Consider the following 19047-nt stretch of genomic DNA (forward strand, 5'->3'; position numbering starts at 1 on the left):
ATACAATTCTTAAAGGAAAGATACAGGAAGAGGAAGAGGAAGAGGAAAAGGGGAAGACCAGGGCCTTACTCCACTTCCTCAGCAATTTGTTTTTTAATAAAGGTGGTTAATATTCTTCTGCACGTTATTTAAGCAGAGTAGGCGATATACGAAGGATTTATCTAACACAGAAGAGGAGCATAAGGGGTAACAAGCAAAATATATCGCTTAGGAAATGTGTTAGGGAGTTTCCTTAACCGATAAAAGTACAGACCCAAGGATGAGTTGGAGGGCTAGAGGGGAGAGATACATGAGAGACGGGGTGTGAGTCAGAGAGCAGACAAATGGCAGGGGACAGGACAACACGGAAACGATTTGTCTGTGGCCACCCCTCACTGGATTAAGGCGTCTGATGAGAGAGAGAGAGAGAGAGAGAGAGAGAGAGAGAGAGAGAGAGAGAGAGAGAGAGAGAGAGAGAGAGAGATGGCATTACGTGATCGAAAGTCTCCATCGGCGATGGAATAGGCCTTAAGTCAAACCTAGAAAAATGCAGCTACAGTAGTAGTTGCAATTGTAATAGTAGCAGTTGTAATAATAGTAGTAGCAGTAGTAGTAGTAGTAGTAGCAGTAGTAGTAGTAGCAGTAGTATAGTCTCACCAATCTAAAACCAAGGTTTGGGTGGGGTCTGGCGCTGGGTGCAGCCATGCCATACTTCCTAAACGACCGATGAGTAGACTCTGTTATATATGTAATAGGCATCACAGATAGGTACACACATACTAATACAATATAAACGTAAGTATTCTAGCATATCAAAGGAAGGTAAACTTGTAATGCATATGGCTCTTGCACATCAATAAAGAAACGTGGCATACATATTTTACAGTGGTGCTGAAAAAAATGTAGTTACTTTTACCGACTTTCACGGTAGTTCTAAGTTGGGTAAGTAATGTAACAATTACGTTTATAGTATAATTTGAAGGAATCAGTAGAACATACGCTATTTTCTTAACAGAAATAAATAAGTTAAAACACTCACGAGCGGCAACATCCAGGCCCATACTGGGAGTTAATCCATTGAAGGGAGATTAAGCTTCTGTCACGTGCTTCCACTGTTCACTTTGTTATATATATAACTTAAATTATATTTATAACTTAAATTAGTTTGTCTTTACACACACAAAAAAAAAAACACACACACACACAAAACACACACACACACACACACACACACAGAAGTGGGTGAAGTCATGTCAGGCCAGGTGGCGAGGTGTGAGCGGACGAACTCTAACGGTGTCAGGTCAGCCACTACCCAATTAGAGTATAGGAAACAAGGCAACGCTGTACGCCGGGAAATCCCCGGCTGGACTCCACCCAAACCTTGGTTTTAGATTGGTGAGACTATAGTAGCAGTAGTAGTAGTAGTAGTAGCAGTAGTAGTAGTAGTAGTAGTAGTAGTGGTAGTAGTAGTAGTAGTAGTAGTGGTAGTAGTAGTAGTAGTAGTGGTAGTAGTAGTAGTAGTAGTAGTAGTAGTAGTAGCAGTAGTAGTGGTAGTAGTAGCAGTAGTAGTAGTAGCAGTAGTAGTAGTAGCAGTAGTAGTAGTAGTAGCAGAAACAGTATTAATAGCCCAAGGTTCATGAAAATGTGAACCCAGTGGACTGCATATTGAAGTTACCCGTCTCCTGCAGCCCACCATCCCCCATTCAGGGCATAGGAAGGAAGTTGAGGGATGCTTGTATAACCGGGCATCGCCACTACCCAGTTATATCAGTGCCACCACATGAAGGCGTCCAGCATGAAAATATAGTCCTAAAATGAGAATTACGAATATGCTAAAACTAGAGATGATATAATGTTGAACTGAAAAAAAAAAGTGTTCAAATGAGAAAAGGAATATATATATATATATATATATATATATATATATATATATATATATATATAAATATATATATATATATATATATGTGTGTGTGTGTGTGTGTGTGTGTGTGTGTGTGTGTGTGTGTGTGTATACATCTATCTATCTATTGCCAGACGCCATAATCCCGTAAAAGGTGGCCATTTGACTTTGAGTTATTTGTTTTACGGGGAGGGGCACTAACCCTCCACCAATCCACTTGCTGACACGTAGGGAGCACGTATGGTTTGATTGTATGGTTACCACCCAGCGTTGTAAATGGTTTCTTGGCTTACAGGAAACCATATGGCTTGTCACTCAATACTTGTATATATTTGTGTGTGTGTGTGTGTGTGTGTGTGTGTGTGTGTGTGTGTGTGTAAATGGAACTGCATACACGGCGAAATATCAATAAAATGCTGAAATATTAATGAAAATGCTGAAATGAGAATGAGGATTTACAGAAATGAGTGAATTTTGGACGGAATGAAGGACTGCAGGTGAGCCCGGATTAGTTGTATGAAGTATTTTTTATGCTGGCTACAATTCAGGATGTTTTGTGAAGGACAGAAGACAACCAGCTGGATAGACAGATGGATGAAGGAGGACAGACAGCTGGATAGACATATGGAAGAAGGAAGACAAAGCTGGATAGACAGATGGATGAAGGACAGACAGCTGGATTGACAGATGGATGATGGAGGACAGACAGCTGGATTGACAGATGGATGATGGAGGACAGACAGCTGGATAGACGGATGGATGGATATGTAGACATATGGTTACTGGTATAAGGTGGAGAAATGACAGAAAGAGACACACAAAATGAGAGAGAGAGAGAGAGAGAGAGAGAGAGAGAGAGAGAGAGAGAGAGAGAGAGAGATGCACTTTTGTATGTGTGTGTTTAGGTACATATATGACTTTACTTAAAGAGGCAGACAGACAGACAAACAGACAGACATGATAATATTACCAAAGCTTACCAAAAGGATTTAAATGAGGCTATCACTGCAAAGCCTCAATAACCAAAAGATTATTTGTTTTTTGTTTTTTGTTTTGTTTTTTTGCTTTGTTTTTTGCACAGACGAACCTAATCCTTAAATCGCCTTTTTGCTATAGAGAACCTAACCACGCAGAATTAACATCAGCAATTCTACTAATTAGTTTATTCATCTATCTATCTATCTATTTTGTGATGGTAGGTTAAAGATAAGAGACTGATAGGTTAGGTTACATAGGTTACGTGATGAAAATTTTGGTTAGGTCGGATTAGGTCAGGTTAGGCTGGGCTTAGGGTGTTCTGAAAAATTGAACCTTCAGGAACTTGAAGGGTAAAGTACTTATTCAGTTCCACTACTGGTGGGAACAACACCATACTTTGCAATTTTTCTTTGGCCTTCTCAAACTCATGCCTCATTTCAACGCGAGTTGCAATGCAAGTGGTACCTCTCGCCTTGAACGCAGCAGGGCTAGACGTGGGGGAACTCACGTTGTCTGTCTGATCTCTTCACTCTGTTCGGGAGGAATCAAGGACACTGAAGTCGCTGAAAAGATCAAAAAAGAATTCCAACCACAAACACCCTTGATTCTCTATTTTGATGGAAAGCTTTTGCCCAACATCGTTGGTAGCGGCCGCAGTGATCGCCTGGCGATTGTTGTTACAGGGATTGGTACGGAGAAGATCCTGGCGATCCCTAAGATCCCTGCTGGAACGGGCGAAGCAATGGGAGCGGCAGTGCTAAGGACTCTAGATGAATGGCCTGAAGTGAAGCCCTGGGTTGCAGGGATTTGTTTTGATACTACAGTATCTAACACCGGGTTTCACAGCAGAGCTTGCTCTGTCACTGAAAGACGTCTCCAAGTCCCGCTGATGTTCTTGCCATGCAGGCACCGCATGTGTGAACTCATAGTGGCAAGGATCTTTGACCTATTTTTCTCTTCTTCTGGTCCTGAAATTCCTCTCTTCGGTCGATTCAAAGTGTTCTGGAACAAAATTGACACAGATTCCTTCGACCCCTACGATGATTACCTAGATGAAAAATCTCAGTCGTGGATTGCCAACAGAGCCGAGGACATTGAACACTTCATACTCAGCCACATGGACAGTGCACAACTCTGTGATGCCTACCTTGAGCTCCTCCAGCTGTCTTTGGCTTTCTTCGGCAAGAAGCCAGCACGGATGACCTTTCACCGTCCAGGTGCCTATCACAGAGCACGTTGGATGGCCAAGGCCTCTACTGCCTCAAGATCTTTCTTTTCAGAAATCAACTGAAGGATGCAGTCTCCTTCCCCTTCACATGGCATCAAAAGGAGGCCATGAAACGCATCTGTGTCTTCCTCGTCACCATCTGTGTTATGCACTGCTTTGAAGCCCCAAATGCTTTCGATGCTCCAATCAATGACCTCAATCTCCTGAAGATGACTGAAGAATTCAAAGAGGTGGATCCTGTTGCAGCAAAGATGGCACTGAACAAAATCAAGAGCCACTGTGGTACCTCAGTGAGGACCTGGCTTCACTAGCTATGTATTCTGAAAAAGTCTCTGTTGAGGAAAAGCAGGAAATGCTGAATAATCTGACCACAGTACTGCCGAGGAAGAAGGGTCTGCGCCGTTTGAACATGAAAACGATTGATAGGGCATCAGATCTGAGAATCTCTAAGTTTGTCACCCAGAAGTCGAAAAACCTCTTCCAGTGTTTGAAGCTGGGTACTTCGACAAGCATCAATGACCTCTGCCCCATTCCCGATGTCACGGCCCACCTCAAAATGGTCAATGACGCTGCTGAGCGGGCAGTCAAACCGGCAATGGACTACAACAGTGGTCTGACGAAGAATGAAGAAGAACGACAGCTGATCTTCCATGTTGTGTAGCACCACAGAGCCCTCTACGACTCAAACAAAAAATCCCACATGTAATAAAATAATTGTGCATGTTGTATAGCTCAAAAATATTGTTTCTTTTTGTACCACATTGTTTATTTTTACTTCTCTTTACCATACCCGTCACGTCCTCAGATCAGTTAGATTTACACAATGCAAGGGTACTGGGGCACGACTTTATATTAAAAAAAAAAAAAAAAAAAAAAAAAAAAATTTGCTTGAATGCTTTATTTGTAAAGTGGAATCGATTGCATACTTTGCCAATCTAAATATCCATTTTTTTCTCTCTCTCCCATAAGTGCTGAACACCCTACTGGACTGGTTTAGATTAGTTTAAACTAATGGGGTGGGTTAGATGTGCTACTGAAGAATACTTAAGTGTGAAGAAGAAGAAGAAGAAGAAGAAGAAGATGATGATGAGGAAGAAGATGATGATGATGATGATGAGGAAGAAGAAGAAGAAGAAGGTGAAAAAGGAAAAGAAGAAAAAGGAGGAGAAGAAGAAGAAGAAGAAGAAGAAGAAGAAGAAGAAGAAGAAGAAGAAGAAGAAGAAGAAGAAGAAGAAGAAGAAGAAGAAGAAGAAGAAGAAGAAGAAGATGATGATGATGATGATGATGATGATGATGATGATGATGATGATGATGATGATGATGATGATGATGATGATGAAATAATAATTAAAAAAAAAAAAAAAAATAATAATAATAATAAAAACAACAATAATAATGATAATGATTCATCCCAGTCAACTTCATAAGGTTTATAAAGCTATAAAGTTTCGCCAAGAACACGACCCCCAGCAGTTACCACCAAGTCCCCTAATGAACTACCAAGTGGACACAGACAAGGATAGCAAAGATAAGTCCAACCGGTACCTGTTGAGGGAGAAGATAATTATGATCAAGTGCAATAAAGAATGTGAATATATTTCCATCCTGATCTGATTATAATGAATGTAATTTAGGAGTGATCAGAGTGGAACAGAAAGGATTATGTTTGGTATAATAACAGGACACACACACACACACACACACACACACACACACACACACACACACACACACACACACCTTGACTAAATGAACCTATATGACTTAAGAAAATAATAAGTACAGTTGAAAGTAAAAATTAGACTTGGGCAGGAGTCATCTTTTGTTCAACAGGCAACAGATGGGTAACCAGGGTAACTGAGTGGCAATCCTGAGATGGAGAGAGAGAAATAGGTAATGGGTAACCAGGGTAACTGAGTGGCAATCCTGAGATGAAGAGAGAGAAATAGGTAGAGAATAAGTACACAAATGATTAACAATGCATCTGTCCTCTTTAGTCCATGTTTCCTTTTGTCTATGACATCAGTATTTTTAACACCTTGTACCCAGGTGTCTTGAGGTGGTATTATCGTTGCTTAAGAAGTCTCCCTAGCAACTTTCTCTTACCGCTTTGTTTTTTCACCTTTTCCTTTCACTTTATTGTCCACCTTTCCCTTACCACTTTATTTTTGCATTTACCTTGTTATTAATCCCTGATGTGTTATCCTTGCCTTCTATGTTGATGTTAAAGAGTCATGGGCAACGAAGAAGAGAGTAGGAAAGTGTCGTACGGAATATTAACCGCAAGGGAAAAGGTGTTAGGGAGCTTACTCAACCGTCGAGAGTATGGATGGATATTGTTTTCATCGATTCAAAGCTCAAAGGAATAAAATATACAGCTCAAGAATATGGAGTGCTAACAGTCCTCAGATTTGCTTCGATTGGATGGAGTAGACTTAAGCTTATAGTCTTTCTTCAAAAGCATTTAGCCGAGAAGGAATAAGAATTGTTTATAAATATGACGAGGAATGAGTCTTAACCACAAAGTAAAACATAATAGTGAATATATCTCTTTGTAGTATACTTATAAGGCGCAGGGTATAACGAGCTAAGTTTTCTTTTTTTTATATGTATATGTTGTTACAGTGATTTGTAAGTAGAAGACCCTGCTTCACTTCACAATATCACGGACTTAACAAACTGCCATCCCTCACGCTGTCACACTTCACAATACACACCACTGTATTAACAGTCACCCCCCCCCCCCACACACACACACACTCCTCCCCTGACCTACCTCACAGGGACTCTTCTAGCCGTCAACACCTTAGATTAATTTTAGAAAATATAATCAAGAGTTCAGTAAACTGCCACCCTTCACACTACACACAACTGTATTAACACACACACACACACACACACACACACACACACACACACACACACACACACACACACACACACACACACCTCCCGTCCCCAACCTCTCAGGGAATTTTCTAGCAGTCAACATCTTAGATTAATTTTAGTAAACATAATAAAGAGTTTAGCAATATCTTAAGAAAACTGACTAAGAATTTTTTTTTTTTATGCATTAAGGAATATTAAAATTAAGAGGCTTAACATATGAAGGTAATTTTCTTTTTAAAGCTGCTGTTTAACTGGGTCTTTAGTATACCTGAGAGAGAGAGAGAGAGAGAGAGAGAGAGAGAGAGAGAGAGAGAGAGAGAGAGAGAGAGAGAGAGAATAAATTGTCATTCATAACTGTAAATATGAAAGTAGGTTTATTACAGGGTTTGTCAAAAATAATTCCATAGTTAAAACCGTGGATCTAACTCAATTGTTACATAGACGGATAAATCGTTAGACAGGAGTAAACAAACATTAAAGCAGAAATACAGACAAACATAGACAGATAAAGAAACGAAGGGAGATATACAAACAGACAGGCACACCTCACTGGCCAAGTGTTGCGTCATCGTTCTCGGCTCTGCACAATTCTCCTCGATCAACAATAGAATATCACACAGACGGACAGACAGACAGATAAAAAGGTAAGCAGCGAGAAACTAACAACTAACGCTCTGTCCAAACTTACTACATCAAAAAAAGAACAGAAAAAGGCAAAGTTATAGACAGTCAGGCAGACAGACAAACAGACAGACAGGCAGGCAGACAGACAGGCAGGCAGACAGACAAACAGACAGGCAGGCAGGCAGACAGACAGACAGATAGACAGACAGGCTGGTAGACAGACAGATACCAGTAGACAACAGACAGACAAAAAGAAAACAGTAGAAAGACAAGTAGACACAGATACCAATAGATAGAGAAACAAACAAACAAGGCCCCACAGGTAGACAGATAGACAAACAGATACCAGTAGACAGACAGGCAGACACACAGATACCAACAGACAGACAGGCAGACACACAAATACCAACAGACAGACAAATACCAACAGACAGACAGGCAGACAAAAAGATATTAACACACAGACAGACAAACAGATACCAGCAGACAAACACACAGTCAATTAGATACCAGTAGACAGACAAACAGAGAACCAACAGCACACAGGAAGACAGGCAGACAAACAGATAACAGACAAACAGGGAGACAAACACAATAACATACAAGGAGACAAACAAATACCAGTAGACAGACAAACAGACAAATAGATACTAGTAGACAGACAAACAGACAAAGATACACATGTAGACAAACAGATACTAAGAGACAGGCAAACAAACAGATACCAGTAGACAAAGACACACAGGTAGACAAACATACTAACAGACAGGCAGACAAACAGATACCAGTAGACAAAGACACACAGGTAGACAAACAGATACTAACAGACAGGCAGACAAACAGATACCAGTAGACAGACAGAGAGGCTGACGGACACACAGGTAGACAGACAAACACACAGGTAGACAGACAGGACCACGTGGCTGTCCAAAACTTGCATCCTGGTTCTCTCAATTGTGCAAAGCTGTCCTTGATCACCCACTCACAAATGTACAGTGTTTTTGTTCCTGTGCATTGTTCAGCCCTTCCAATCCTGCTCTGGACAAGGATTTTTAAGAATGGGTTAGTGGGGTGGGTGGGGGAAGAGGGGAGATGGGGAGGAAGGATGAGGGGAAGGTGGCGTGTGTGTGTGTGTGTGTGTGTGTGTGTGTGTGTGTGTGTGTGTGTGTGTGTGTGTGTGTGTGTGTGTGTGTGTGTGTGTGTGTGTGTGTGTGTGTGTGTGAGAGAGAGAGAGAGAGAGAGAGAGAGAGAGAGAGAGAGAGAGAGAGAGAGAGAGAGGAAGTTTAGAGGAGAGTGGTGGGGCCATAAGGACGGTGGAAGGTGAGAGGGGTTTGAAGTTGTAATAAGAGTGGGCTTAATCCAGCGTGAGGGTGGCTTAGTGGGTGGGGTCAGGGTGGGTGCTGGTGGGTGACAAGCGTTTTTAGGAGAGGGTGAGCAGAATGGGTGGGGGCTGAGGTGAGTGTGGGTGGAGTGAGCGGGTGAAGGATGGGATGAATGTGGGTGACTGATTTTTTTTTTTTTTAAATAACAGAACGGAGGAAGGAAAAACAAATGAATTTAAAAAAAAATCCAAACACCAGATTACTGGTGTCCTCTGTTCATAAAATATCTGTAACAGTTAGACCTGAACAGCTGTGGGTTGAAATTTGGAGTGAAACAACTCTGGGGAAGCGAGTTCCAGAGAGATGCAGTTCGGGGAACGAAAGAATTCTGATAGGCAGAAGTTCTGCAATATGGCTGAGTGACAGTCCAGTCATGAGCGCTACCAGATGCCCGTGTAGCACAAGGGAAGGCATGGAGAGGTGGCACCATGGACACAACTTCGCCTGAGCATTTGCCAAAAAAATATCTGTAAAATAATGCAAGGGAGGCAACATTCCTTCTTACTTGCAGGGGAGGTAGTTTATTATGTAATAATAAGTATGGGTGAAGAATGGCTAGGGAGTTAAAGCTGAAATGACTGGACTGCCACTAAGTTACATTGATTGTAGACGAACATCGCTCCATATTTTTAGTCGAATAGTGATGTAACTCGTAAAACTAGAACACAATAATCTGAAAAAAAAATAATAATAATAATAACCCCGGAGATCACACCTCTGGGCTTCCTAAGTCAGTGTTGATTGTTTTGTTTTGCTATTGTTTTAAGTTATTGTCAAGAAGTGGACTGGCATCATGCATCCTGTCACCCCCTCTACCACTTCCCCTCCCCCTTCCACCTACCATGCCCCCTGCCACACCCCCTTCCCCTAAGACACAATTGTTCAGGTATTATCCCTCATTTGGAGGACTTGACATGCCTACCGTGTTGGTTATACGTTCTACTTTTGATAAACTTTCCTGCACACACACACACACACACACACACACACACACACACACACACACACACACACACACACACACACACACACACACACAAATGCTTCTGTGTGATACCCAACAATTTTCCCACTCTTCTTTGAGAAACCTTAAGCTGACTTCAAAGAATTTAGTCAGAACAGGAAGGGAACATCAATTACATACGTCTTTATTCTCAGGGAGGCGGTTTCCTATCCTTCACACTGACAGCTTGTTTACCAATAGCCCTTCATTCCATTTTAATTCTTTGCTTGACCTTTCATCTCTTTGGATTCGAAGTAGGAAGCGGTGGTGTACATTTTTTTTAACCAGGACCTTGAATTCCTGTACGAACAATTTTACCATCAATTTCCCAATCAAATTCCAGTCATAACTGTGATTGAATTTGGCAGGGAGTGCAGAATAATATCAATGCACCTGTTCTTCCTTTAATTAATAATCTTAGCTTCGGGAGAAAATAATCATAATTTTGTCATCTGGGGGAAAAACAAGGTGAGAATAATGCAGAACATTCCCGTATTTTTTGTTCCTCCTACCAAAAGAAAATCTAAGTTACTACAGGGAAATGACTGTACAGTAAGTACGTTTGTATCCAGGTCCAATGTACTAACGTGACTTTTTTCTAATGTACAAAGAGAGAGAGAGAGAGAGAGAGAGAGAGAGAGAGAGAGAGAGAGAGAGAGAGAGAGAGAGAGTCAAATGCCGGAAGATCGAAGAAAGTGCTCTTTACAGAAGCGGAAAAAAAAATTGGAAAAAGAGCTCAAAATCAGCTTCGTTCATCTCGGGAGGACGCAGTGACCTGGTGTCTAAAAAAAAAAAAAAAAAAAAAAAAAAAAAAAAAAACATGGGGGGAGAGAGAGAAAAAAAGGCTTGGATGAACGGCCAGGCAATGCAAGATTGAAGTGAAAATGACGGGCTGGGGGCTGAGGTGCAGGCTGACATGACACACATGTACCGTCCCCTCTCCTTTCATTACCCCCAATACCATGACCCCCTGCCACCCCCCCTCCCCATAACACACACACACACACACACACACACACACACTACAGAACACTACGGTACACTACACACACACACACACACACACACACACACACACACACACTACAGAACACTACGGTACACTACACACACACACACACACACACACACACACACACACACACACAGCCTACATTACACTACAGTACGGTACACTACACACACACACACACACACACACACACACATACACACACACACACACACACACACACACACACACACACACGTCTCGTACCTCAGAGAGACTTTTCTAGCAGTCAGCATCTCAGGTTAACTTTAATAAACATAATCAAGAGTGTAAAGAATATAAGAAAATTGGGTAAGATTTTTTTTTCTTGTATGAATCAGAGTATATTAAAAATTAAAAGCTTAATATATGGAGGTAATTTCTTTTTTTAAGCTGCTGTTTAACTAGGTCTTTGGTAAACCTGAGAGAGAGAGAGAGAGAGAGAGAGAGAGAGAGAGAGAGAGAGAGAGAGAGAGAGAGAGAGAGAGAGAGAGAGAGAGAGAGAGAGAGAGAGAGAGTGAGAGATTAACTTCAATCATTCGTAACTGGCCATAAACAAAGTAGGCTTATTACAGGCTTTGCCAAAAATAATTCCATAGTTAAATCTGTGGATCTAACTCAATTTTTAATCTTGTTACATAGACAGATAAATCGACAGGCAGGAGGAAACAAACATAAAATCAGAAATACAGACAAACATAGACAAAAGTACTGAAATTCTTGGTGTCTCACTTAACAGTGCTCTCAGCTGGACCTCTCATGTCAGATCACTTGCTAAAACCGCCTCAAAGAAACTTGGATTATTGTACAGAGTCCGTAACTTCTTCGCCGATGAGCAGTTAGCTATAATTTATAAGTCATGTGCGCTCTCAGCTTGAATATTGCTCACCCTTGTGGAATGGTTGTGGAGAGGTTGCATTAAGACAACTAGACAAAATTCAGAATAAAGCTGTCAGAATCATTTACAACCCTGCCATTACATATAAACTACCTCCCCCGCAAGTAAGAAGGAATGTTGCCTCCCTTGCATTATTTTACAGATATTTTTTTGGCAAATGTTCAGACGAAGTTGCGTCCATGGTGCCACCTCTCCATGCCTTCCCTCGTGCTACACGGGCATCTGGTAGCGCTCATGACTGGAATGTCACTCAGCCATATTGCAGAACTTCTGCCTATCAGAATTCTTTCATTCCCCGAACTGCATCTCTCTGGAACTCGCTTCCCCAGAGTTGTTTTCCTCCAAATTTCAACCCACAACTGTTCAAGTCTAATTGTTACAGATATTTTATGAACAGAGGACACCAGTAATCTGGTGTATGGATTATTTTTTTTCCCCAATTTGTTTTTCCTTCCTCCGTTGTTATTTAAAAAAAAAAAAAAAAAAAAGATAAAGAAACGGAAGAAGATATACAAACACACAGACACACCTCACTGGCCAAATCTTGCGTCATCATTTTCGGCTGTGCAAAATTCCCCTTGATCAACAATAGAATATCAGACAGACAGACAGACAGAGATAAAAAGGTTAGCAGTGAGAGACAAACAACTAATGCACTGTCCAAACTTGTTACATCGGAAAACGGACAGAAATAAGCAGGCAAAGATATAGACAGACAAGCAGACAGACAGATAAACAGACAGGCAGACAGACAGTCACCAGTAGACCCCAGGCAGACAGATACCAATAGACAGGCAGGCAGACAAAAACATACTAACGGACAGACAGACAGACAGATACCAGTAGACAGAAGGACACAAATAGATACCAGTAGACAGACAGACAGACAAACTGATACCAGCAGACAGACAGGCAGACAAAAACATACTAACGACAGGCAAACATAAGAACATAAGAAGAGAGGATAACTGCAGTAGGCCGGTTGGCCCATGCTAGGCAGCTCCTAGAAGAGTAACTGAACTACTAGAATGAGATAAGGATAGTAAAGAAGAAGGCTCTCCCCCGCCCTCCAAACCCTCCAGCCGAAGCCGGCAGGAAAAAGTCAGAAAGAACACCACGCCGTATAGAAAAACTGGCGTGGACATTTTACAGGAAAGTGTGAAAGGAGAATAGAGACTATCATAGTGTAACCTGAAAAGAAAGCAAGAACACACAGCAAGATAGGCAGAGATACCAGTAGACAGACAGGCAGACAAACAGTTACCAAGAGACAGACAGACAGACAAAAAGATACTAATAGACAAACAGGCAGACATACAGATACCAGTAAACAGACAGACATAGAGAAAAAGACACAGGTAGACAAACAGATACTACCAGACAGGCAGACAAACAGATACCAGTAGACAGACAAACAGACAAATAGATACCATTAGACTAACAGACAAAGATACACAGGCAGACAAATATGTTAACAGACAGGCAGACAAACAGTTACCAGTAGACATACAGACAGACTGACGGACACACAGGTAGACAGACAAACAGACAAAGACACAGGCAGACAGACAGGTCCAGGTCGCTGTCCAAAACTTGCATCCTGGTTCTCTCAATTGTGCAAAGCTGTCCTTGATCACCCACTCACAAATGTAAAGTGTTTTTGTTCCTGTGCATTGTTCAGCCCTTCCAATCCTGCTCTGGACAAGGATTTTTAAGAATGGGTTAGTGGGGTGGGTGGGGGAAGAGGGGAGATGGGGAGGAAGGATGAGGGGAAGGTAGTGTGGGGGTGTGGGGATGTGGCAGGGATGATGGGGAAATGGGGCAGAGAGAGAGAGAGAGAGAGAGAGAGAGAGTCAAATACCGAGAGATCGTTGGAAATTCGCTCTATCCAGGGGAAAAAAAAAAAAAAAAAGGACTCAAACTCAGCTTCGTTCACTTTGTGATGTCGCAAAGACCCGAAGACTAAAAAAAAGAAAAAGAAAAAGAAAGAAAACAAAACTTGGGTGAATGGCCAGGTAATGCAAGAGTGAAGTGGAAATGACGGGCTGGTGGCTGAGGTGTAGGCTGACATGACACACAACACGTCCCCTGTCACCTCCCCTTCCATTATCTCCCAAATACCGTGTTCCCCTGCCAATACCCCTCCCCAACACACACACACACACACACACACACACACACACACACACACACACACACACACACACACACACACACACGTGTGCAACTTCACAGAGTCTTTTCTAGCAGTCAGCATCTTTGATTAATTTTGGTAAACATAATCAAGAGTGTAAAGAATATGTTAAGAAAATTGGCTATGATTTTTTTTTTTTTTAATGGTTTAGCGTATAGTAATAATCTGAGGTTTAATATATGACGTAATTTCTTTTTTAAGCTGGTGTTAAGTGGGTCATTGGTAAACTTGAGAGAGAGAGAGAGAGAGAGAGAGAGAGAGAGAGAGAGAGAGAGAGAGAGAGAGAGAGAATTAAATTCAATCATTCATTACTGACCATATACAACGCAGGCTTATTACAGGCTATGCCAAAAATAACTGTATAGTTAAAACTGTGGATCTAACTCAGTTTTTAGTCTTGTTACACTGACGGATAAATCGATAAACAGGAGGAAACAAACATAAAAGCAGAAATACAGACAAACACAGACAGTTAAAGTAACAAAGGGAGATATACAAACAGACAGGCACAACTCACTGGCCAAATCTTGCGTCATCGGTTTCTATCTGTATCTCTATTGCCAGACGCCTTTATCCCATACGGGGTGGCCACAAACAAATCGCCTCCAAGTCGCCCTGTCTCCCGCCATTTCATTGCCTTGCTCCCAATTCACCCCCCCCTCTCTCATATACCTCTCCACTCCATCCCTCCATCTCATCCTTGACCTCCCCCTCCCACTCTCCTCCTCCACCTCATTAACATACATTCTCCTCGTCACTCTCTCACTCTCCATTCTCTCCATATGGCCAAACCACCTCAATGAGTTTCTCCTAACGCTTCCTATCAATCCACACCACAACGCTCCTTCACATCCTCATTTGTCAGTCTGTCTCTCCATGTGACTCCACAGGCTCCTCTCAAATAACTCATTTCCACTGCTCTCACTCTTGACTTGTGTCCCTCCAACAAGGTCCAAGTTTCACTTCCATACGTTAGAGTTGGTGTCACAATACTGTCATGTAGTAACTTTTCACTTCCATGCTCACTTCCCTGTTTCTTATCACTGCTTTCAAAGAACCAGCAACCTTTCTTCCTTGCTGTACCTTTTCAAGCACTTCACCCTCCAAACTTACATCCTTACTCATCACACTAACCAAGTACTTAAACGTACTCACATTTTCCATTTCCTAATCATCCACCTCACTGTACATTCACTGGCATCACTTCTCTCGAGGACCATAACTTTACACTTCCCTACAATCAGCTTTAGATTCCGTTTTCGGTCCTGCAAAATTCTCCTCGATCAAAAATTGAATAGTAGACAGACAGGCAGACAGACAGATAAAAAAGTGAGCAGTGAGGGACGAAAAACTAACGCACTGCCCAAACTTGCTACATCGAAAAACGGACAGAAAGAGGCAGACAAAGATACAGACAGACAGGCAGACAGACATAAACAGACAGGCAGACAAACAGATACCAGTAGACAGGCAAATGGACAAACAGATACCAGTAGACAAAAACAAAAAACAAGGCCACACACGTAGACAGAGACACAAACTGATACCAGTAGATAGACAGATAGACAAACAGATACCAGTAGAAAGACAGGCAGACAAACAGATACCAACAGACAGACAGGCAGGGAACAGATTCCAACAGACAGTCAGACAAATTGATACCAGTAGACAGACAGGCAGACAAAAACATACTAACAAAGAGGCAGACAAAGAGATACCAACAGACAGACAGACACATAGTTACCAGTAGAGACAAACAGACAAGCAAGAACAAACAGCAAGACAGGCAAACAAACAGATACCAGTGGACAGACAGGCAGACAAACAAATACCAATAGACAAACAGGCAAACACAATAGCATACAAGGAGACAAACAGGTACCAGTAGACAAACAAACAGAAAAATAGGTACTAGTAGACAGACAAACAAATAGATAATAGTAAAGACAGACAAAGGCACACAGGTAGACAGAAAGATGCTAACAGACAGACAGACAAACAGATACCAGCAGACAGAGAGACAGACTGACGGACACACAGGTAGACAGACAGACAGACAAACAGACACACAGGTAGACAGACAGGTCCACGTCGCTGTCCAAAACTTGCATCCTGGTTCTCTCAATTGTGCAAAGCTGTCCTTGATCACCCACCCACTCACAAATGTACAGTGTTTTTGTTCCTGTGCATTGTTCAGCCCTTCCAATCCTGCTCTGGACAAGGATTTTTAAGAATGGGTTAGTGGGATGGGTGGGGGAAGAGGGGAGATGGGGAGGAAGGATGAGGGGAAGGTAGTGTGGGGGTGTGGGGATGTGGCTTGGATGATGGGGAAGTGGGGTCACAGAGAGAGAGAGAGAGAGAGAGAGTCAAATACCGGAAGATCGTTGGAAATTCGCTTTACCCAGGGAAAAAAATAATGTACTCAACCCAGCCTCGTTCACTCCCTGATATCGCAATGACCCAAAGGCTAAAAAAGAAAAATAAATAAAACTTGGGTGAATGGCCAGGTAATGCAAGAGTGAAGTGGAAATGACGGGCTGGGGGCTGAGGTGTAGGCTGACATGACACACAACACGTCCCCTGTCACCTCCCCTTCCATTACCTCCATCACCATGTCCCCTTGCCAATCCCCCTCCCCAAAATACACACACACACACACACACACACACACACACACACACACACACACACACACACACACACACACACACACACACACACACACACACACACACACACACACACACACACACACACACACACACACACACACACACACACACACACACACACACACACACACACACACACACACACACACACACACACACACACACACACACACACACACACACACACACACACACACACACACACACACACACCTCTCTCTCTCTCTCTCTCTCTCTCTCTCTCTCTCTCTCTCTCCCTCTCTGGAGTATACCAATACCGTATGTATGTAAAGCCGCGGTCGGTCTCCACACACCTGACATGGACGGACAGCTGTCCAATACACTTTCAAGTCCTGTTCTACGAGTCCTGAGGGGTAACTATTTCAAAGAGTCTAGAGACACCACTTTGTATCACTGGAAAATTGATCCGCTCCCACTCACTGCCTCGTGCACTGGTAAAGGCGTGGAAACCTTCTGGAGACTAGCGTGAGAAATGCATGTGGTGATGTGTGTGGTGGGAGTGGGTGTGTTTGTGTAAGTCTGTGTAGTCTATGTAATTATGTCAACCAGGGAACATCGACAGGGTGTGAACGTGTTGTGGGAGTGGGTGTGTTTGTGTAAGTCTGTGTATCTCTCAGTCAGGGAACTTCGCCAGGGTGTCAACGTGTGTGTATACATGTAAGGACACAATAAGAGACAGTGTTGCATCCTCTTTTTTGTCCCAACTTGGCACAGGATGTTGGAGAAGGGGGAGTGAGTGGGATACTGTCGCTATCAGGGGACAGGAGGGAGGTGGTGGGCTCCTGTTGTGGGCTGAGGCAGCGATGGAGTGTGATCAGTTGCAGCCACACGCATTCCTGCTCAAACTCATGGTAACGAAAATACTAAAGTGGTTTATATGCATAGTTTTAATTCTTAAGGGAAGTGTGGCATTTTATCATGTGAGTCGCCTTACGATGGAATGTACTGTATGTGGCTGAATTTGACTTCTCCATATATATTAAATTATGACTTTTCATACATTAAAGACAGGGGTTCTGTGGATACAAATTGTCCTTTTAGCTGGCCATCTTAAAGGAAGGAATGATATTCCAAACTTTCTTTTAATCATGATATGCAGTAAGTTTTCAGTTCCGTGTATTTAATTATTGGCTTAGTGAATTTATGGCGCCTATCAAGGTTTCAACTTCAAGGGAAATCTCTCTCTCTCTCTCTCTCTACTAGCGATACCTTATAATTAAAACATGTGGACGAAGTTTCATCATTGAAGTAAACCGTGAGTTGCCTTATATATACCGGTACATTACTAAGGTTTTGCGGTTACAGAGATACAAACATGTCCATACAGCACTGTCATGAATTCTCTTAAAATCACCCACACCCTCCAGCCAATCAAGAAATTAACTACAGTACAACAAGATTTAAGATCATATGCTTATACCTGAAATGGAGAAGGTGGATGCAGACTCGAAAATTTGTTGTAGTACTTGACATGGGAGGGGTTGAGCGGGTCAGAGATGAGTAAAATTGAAGGATGAGGGAAAGTGGAGTATGGCAGGGTTGAATGGGGTGGAGTGGAGTAATGACGGGGTTGAGCGGGTTGGAGACGGGTAACATTGACGGATGAGGCAAGGTATGGTGGGGTGCATGGGATGGAGTGGGGTAAGGAGAAGGTTAGGTGGGGTTCTGTGTGGTAAAATAGGTTGGGTAGGGTATAGTATGGCCAGGCTGTGTGGGGTTGAGTAGGGTAAAACTGACCGGTGTGGCAAGGTAGGGAATGGAGTGGATAGTTGGGGTGGAATGGGGTAATGCTGGGGTTAGGTGGGCGGAGTGGAGTGATGGTGGTGTTGGGCGGGGTGGTGTGGGGTAAACCGAAAGATGAGGTTGAGTAAATTTCTGTGGGATTAAGTGAGGTGGAATACAGTAATGGTGGCGTTGGGTGGGAGGGAGAGGGGTAAAATTAACAGAAGAGGTTGGGCAGAGTAATGTGAGGTTGGATGGGTTGGGCTGAGGTAAAACTGTTAGATGAGACAATGTATAATACGTCAGAGGTGGCTAGAGTGCACTGAGGTAATGGTTGGATGGCCTGGGGATGTATTGGGGTAATGGTGGGGATGGCTGGGGTGGAGTGGAGAAATATTTTTTTTTTTTTAAATAACAAAGCAGAGGAAGGACAAATACATGAATAGAAATATAATCCATACAACAGATTACACGTATCCTCCATTCATAAAATATCTAAAACAGTTGGACCTGAACAGCCATAG

Source organism: Coenobita brevimanus, chromosome 116 (assembly GCF_032717465.1).
Source record: "Coenobita brevimanus isolate Jiangsu-jjx chromosome 116, ASM3271746v2, whole genome shotgun sequence".
NCBI classification, from domain to species: Eukaryota; Metazoa; Arthropoda; class Malacostraca; order Decapoda; family Coenobitidae; genus Coenobita; species Coenobita brevimanus.